Here is a 6338-nt window from a genome sequence, read left to right as displayed (position 1 = left end):
CATTCAGAATGTCAACAAAACAGTCACAATTTCTTTTGCAATTACAGAGTAGTATTCAGTTAACAGAACAACAATTATCTTTGAATAAGCTGCATCAGAGACAACTGAAGATGAAAAGAAAATAAAACTCAAAAATAAAACCAAAAGAAAAAAACAAAAACCAAACTACTATCCCCATATATAAACTAAATTGTGCTGTGAACCAACAAGGACCTGCTTTAAATTTCCATGCCAATTTACAACCCCCAGACTGTACAAGGCAAGGTTAGTGGCTATTGAAAATACCACTAGGACAGGGCTATCTAAAGACACATTCGGTAGTGTATTAACTATACAAAAAAAGGGCACTGTACAGTTTAAAAACAAATCTTACACAGCCTTACATTTAATTTTTTTTCTTTAAAACGAGTGAGTTGTGTACAAGGGGGTTAAATGCTTTATATACAAGGAAAAATTACTGTGCTAGAACCAACTTATTCATCATCATCCTTCTCTTCCTCTTCCTCATCCTCTTCATCCTCATAGTCATCTTCTTTTTCCTTCTTTTTCATGCTCTTCTCAGCCTTGATCTTGCCTTTTTCGCTGCATCAGATCTTCCTTTAGTTCTCTAGGCAGCAATATCCTTCTCATACTTCTTCAGCTTGGCAGCCTTCTTGTCACAGGGTTGCTTGTCATCCACTGCAGTGTTGTTTCACATCTCTCTTAGTTTCTTTGCAACACCACCAATGGATAAGCCAGGATGCTCGACTTTGATTTCGGAGTGGTATTCATCACAGAACAAGAAGGTGGCCAAAGGAGACCTCTTAAGTGCATTGGGGCCCTTGAACTTCTTTTTGGTCTCCCCTTTGTGTGTGTGTGTGTGGGGGATGTAGGTTTTCATTTCTCTTTCATAACGAGTCTTGTCAGCCTTTGCCATATCTTCAAATTTCCCCTCTTTTTTAGCAGACATGGTCTTCCACCTCTCTGAGCACTTCTTGGAGAACTCTGAGAAGTTGACAGAAGCATCTGGGTGTTTCTTCTTGTGCTCCTCCTGCTTCTTCCTGTGCACCTTCCAGCAGGTGTGCATAAAGAATGCCTATGAGGACATTTTGCCTCTCAGCTTTTTAGGATCTCTTTTGCCCATGTTTAGTTGATTCTCCTCTGTGAAGCACAAAGTGCCCCACCCAGTGCCCATCCAGTTCTCGCTTGCCCTGGTGCTGTCTCTATGGAACTCAATGCACTTCAATGGCTGTGAGAACAGGAGCCAGACACCGCATCTTTGTACTTTTGTGTCATTTTTTGTTTCCTACAATATTATAGGTTAGCTTTAAAGTTAGTAAAAATGACTTTAAAAAAATGAAACATAGGAATTTTAGGTTAGACCGTGAGAATCATTAGTCTTGGGGAATGAAGTTAAGAGAAATCCCACTGAGCCCGGACTGGTTGATGATGGCTGGGTGGTTATATGTACTCGACCTACTTCTCAGCTCCTGTAGGATCCTCACTCAGGTCTAATTTTCGAACCCCACTCTCTCCAGACTCTACATGGTACTGTATGGCAAGGCAAGAAGGTGAAAACATCTGCTTTGTAAGTCATAGAAACTAAAAACCACTGATCTATATTCTGCTGTTAAAGTGTTGGTCAAACAGTCTTTGATTTAAAATGACCTCTTCATTAACATCCCTATCCCAGCAGCCCAGCATGTATCAGGAGGGAGGGTAGCTAAATCTCCTTGGCATATTCTGCTCAGATGGTACTCAGGGCTGTTGATACTTGGCATCGTCTGCTCATCCTGACTTATGACTTTTCTTGGGATTAAATGTTTTACAATTGCTGTTGTTATCAAGGTCTGGTTTCAATTTATTGTCATGGCTACATAAACACATGGATGGCTGTAATGTTCCCTCAGCCTGAAGCTGGCTGAGCCAGACCTTGACCTTGCTGCCACTAAGAGATCACCTAGGGTGGAGCCTTTCTCCCTAGATCACTCTATTGTTCAGCCATTATCTTCAGTATCTTCAAGTATCTTCAGTATCTTCAAGATACTGCTCCCTGCTGGGAGGCCGCCTAGCTATTTCTGAGACTACACCCTATCCTGCACTTGGTCACCTGCAGCTGGGCTCCAAGAATGAATTGGCAGAAATGGGCTTCCCTCCTTTATAAGCGCATTCACCATTAAACATTTGAGCCTTGATTAGAACATTGCCTTGGCTCCATTTCTCTCTTGTCTGCCTAGTTTCCCCTCTCTTTTCATCCCTGGTTTGCCTCCCAGGTGAAACCCAGTTCATGTGAGCTGCTGGCTGGTTCGCAACAGATGACTCTGCTCCATGAGAACAGTGTGTCTGTCTTGGTTTTGACATTACCTCACTCTGGAAATCATGTTCAATCACATATCTGTAGTGCCTTCTCTGCTGTGTTTAAAAGCCACCATGTCAGTCCTTGAAAATAAAGTCATTTGGGCAGCTTGGGTTGGCAGTACAGTAAAGGGCAGGACCAAGTCCAGACTGCTTGGATTCAGTAGGTTAATTTGTCTTTGGGGCATGCTTCAATACAAATGGTTCTAGGTTGTTGGAAAGCTATATTTCCCCCATTCAACTTGATTCTAGAATTTAGAGAAAATCAGGAAGATTTAGGGAAAAACACTAATCCCTAAATCCTATCATATTTTTGTTCCAGCAGGATCTCCAACTGAAAAAAAAATCTTCTAAAGTTACTTTGTTAGGAAATCGACTTAGAGGTAACTCATTCTGAATCTCAACCAAAGCAGTGCCTATTAAGATAGGCTGTATTCTTTTTAAAATTTCCCATCTTAGATATGGCCTTTTTAAACCAATTCTTGCCAAAAGTGATTATTTGAACTAAGTTAAAATTATTTAAAATAAATATTTTCTAGAATGGAATAAGTAGTAATTATTATTATTATTTATAAATAAGGTTATTATTTAATAAAACAATTAATAGAATAAAAGAAATAGATTTTATTCTCGATAAAAATAAATTTTTATTTAGAAAGTTTATTATCATTAAATTACTTATGAAACAGGGTAATTCATAATCTGATATCATTGTATCCCTGGCATCCCCCTGTACCTTTTTAGAGCAGTGCTTCTTAACTTGGGGGTCATGACCCTTTGGAAGTTGAATGACCTTTCCAGAAGGGTTGCATTATCAGATATTCTGCATATCGGATATTTCTATTATCATTCTGAATAGCAACAAAATTACAGCTATGAAGTAGTGATAAAAAATAATTCTATGTTTTGGTTTCACCACAACGTGAAGAACTGCATTAAAGAGTCAGCATTTGGAAGGTCGAGAGCCACTGCTCTAGACCTGTGACAGTTACAAGATGGTAAACTGTACTGGTGCTTAGGTGCTTAGGTTCTGGGTTAACTGGAAATCAGACACTTAGGTACATGTAGTCCTTAAAACAGATTCATTTTCCTATGTCTCATTGTTGTGACCTGTGAAGATCTGATTTTAATTTACTGTTGTTACTACATAAATAAGGCATGGCTACCTCATATGATACCATTCCTCTCCTTAGATCACCCTATGCTGGCAATGATCATAAGGCCCACACCTATGGGGCTGTTTGTGCATCCATAGTAATTATCTAAAAATAAAATTTTCCATGCAATCTGGATTAATAGTACATTAAAGAATGAAGCCTCTTTTTGTTACTTTGCCATCTATACTCTCAGCAGAGTGTAGAGTTCTATAAATAGATTTGTTTTGGTTTGGAGATATGGAACAAGGTTTCCTGGGAAGCTTTAGAAATGACACCAGAATGCCACACTTAAACAGTGATAACCTAGAAGAAGAGGCAAAAGAGCATGAAGGCTTTGTCCAGTTTGTCTTCATTGATGAAACAATCACTGCTTTTCCCTAAGAGTCCTTAGCTGTTCTCTTTGCTCTGTTTACACACAGAGAATCAGAATGCCGTGTAGTGCCAAGTTCGCATCTCTGTGTCATTTCTTTATTTAGTTCTTAACTTTCTGCGTGATACTTGCAAGGGAAGCAAAAAGTTATCCTTCTGACTGACTGCAAATGATCTGCAGCTGCTGAGTCTCCACTCTGGTTTTCTGTTGTGGGGGATTGGGATGGTATCTCCATCTAGACCAGAAGGCCTGGCTGCGAGTGTCACATGTACAAAGCAACCTTTCTGACTGAATTGGACTTCCTGTGTAATATCATGAGACTTGTTTTTGTGTCAAAGGCAGAAACAGGAAATCAATACAGAGGATTCCCATAGCAGTTCTGAATGCACAAATAGCCCAAAATTTTCCTTTCACATAGAATTAAGTTTACCCCACTGATGGGCTTGGCTTTTGTGAACAGAAGACTCATATTTTCTCGGGGTTTACAAAACATGAGTGGGGACTCTCCAGAGGCTCTATTTTTGTTTTCTGAGTGGTTCTGTTCATAAGCACAGAGGGGAAAGGGAAAATTTTACATTATAGTAGAGTCTAGGCACTATTTATGCTAAAAGAAAATAGTCCCAGATTTTTCAATGTTCTATAAACTTACCACCTCACCCTTCTTCTCCTTGCTATTATGCATGTTTATTTATCAGTCTGATGTTAGTCTTGAGAAAGGCAAATATATGTGTTCACTCAAAACATTTGGAGCACAAACAATTTCCTTCTGAGTGCACACTAGTTATCATGGGTTGTAGCGAAAGTGGGGAAGAGAGGGGGAGAAAATGTGGGAAAGACAGAAACACTGATAGCACACCATGGGATAGTAATGGATAGTTGAACCCATTGTCTAATGAGCGCAGTACAAGTCCAGTAGAAGGTTGACCCTTCGTGAAGGTTGGTACTGACGGCTGCCATCCCTTCACAGTGTAAAGAGAGAGAAAACAGAGAGAGGGAGAGAGAGAGAGGAAGAGGGAGAGGGAGAGGGAGAGGGACAGGGAGAGGGAGAGGGACAGGGAGAGGGACAGGGACAGGGACAGGGAGAGGGAGAGGGAGAGGGAGAGGGAGAGAAAGACCATTGAAATATGATATCTTATCACAACAGGAAGGGGTAAGAGGAGAGGATGGTGCTTCGGATGTCCACCATGAAGAATGACTTCACAGACATTAGAGGCAGCCAGCCAGTCCATGCTATGGGTTCACAGACTGGAGATGTGCACACAGAATGAGGAGATGGAGCCCAGCACTAGGCCAGAGTCAAGGTTAAGAATCTGCCCTGGTGACCTTCCTAATGGTGGAAAACTGACAGTGAAGTCTAAGTTTAGCTTTATATGATTTATCATTTACTGCCATGTCTATTAAAGTCAAATATTAACTAACACACCATACAAGAAGTTCCAAGGATATCTCAGCAGTTGAGAGCATGTCCCAATCTTGCAGGCACTGTATTGGGTTCTGTGCACCTCCATCAGGGGTTTCACAAGTGTTGGACCCCCTTGTTACACTGGACTGATCAAAATGGCTGTAGCATCCAACTTAACCTGGTATTTGAACTTCTTTGAGGGTTCAGTGAGTATCCCTTTAGTGTCTGAAGCTACAAACAAAACAGGGACAGTATCCTGCACATCTCTTAGCTATGATTCTTCTTGTAAGGATCAACTTTTCAGAAAAAGTTCTGATTGGGATATTATCCTGCCCAGTGAGTTCATGCTGATAAAGTTGTCTCTCTTTTTTTCTTCCCTGTGGCATCTGCATTTTAACAGTGCTTGGAGTTTAAAGTACAACTCTTTGGTTACCCGATTCTACACAGGAGTAGAGGGATATTATTGTTTTAGATCTGGTGTGCCAAGTCTGAGTCATCCTACTTGAATTGCTTGTCTAGTGGGGAGTGAATGAGAGCAGTTTTAAAGCTCTCGTTCTGTGATGAGTAGCCAGAAGCAGGCAACTGAGACAGGCCTAAAAGTGGGTCAGAGGGTCAGATAATCAGGCTGTGTAGGATACTCCAGACTGCTCTCTCTGGTAGAAGCATTTCTCTTTCCTTTACCCCAGAACTACACCGTCCTGATAGGGCGTTCTCCTATTGTGAGTCAAAGAGCAAGGCGTCTCAGCTAATTCTTGCACGACCAGCTCCAAACAAGCTAGTCTAGAGTCTCTCCCCACTTTTAGACTCGGGTCTATTATAAAATGTACAAATTGAGAAGGAACTCTGATGGATGAAACTGCTTCTTAAACACGTAGCTAGAGAGAAAGTCATTTGAGAATCAAAGCCTGTGGATTTGTTAAAAAAAGAAAAAAGCAGCACAATTATACACTTAAGAACAAAAGTGGACTTTTTCTTTTTGTTTCTTATAGATCCAGTTTTAATGTAGATCATACATGCATACATGCGGTGTTAATATCCATAATCCATTTTAGCATTAGGAGTGATAAGAAGATAT

The 6338-nt window shown here is 40.5% G+C and overlaps 1 pseudogene; it reads right to left on the bottom strand.

Annotated features, from left to right (window-relative positions):
* Positions 1-473: 473 nt before the first annotated feature.
* Positions 474-1123, bottom strand: LOC110285185 (annotated as a pseudogene).
* Positions 1124-6338: the final 5215 nt, after the last annotated feature.

Source organism: Mus caroli, chromosome 18, assembly GCF_900094665.2.
Source record: "Mus caroli chromosome 18, CAROLI_EIJ_v1.1, whole genome shotgun sequence".
Lineage (NCBI taxonomy): Eukaryota > Metazoa > Chordata > Mammalia > Rodentia > Muridae > Mus > Mus caroli.
The sequence above is the reverse complement of the archived record's forward strand: the minus strand, read 5'-3'. Positions and strand labels throughout refer to the sequence as shown.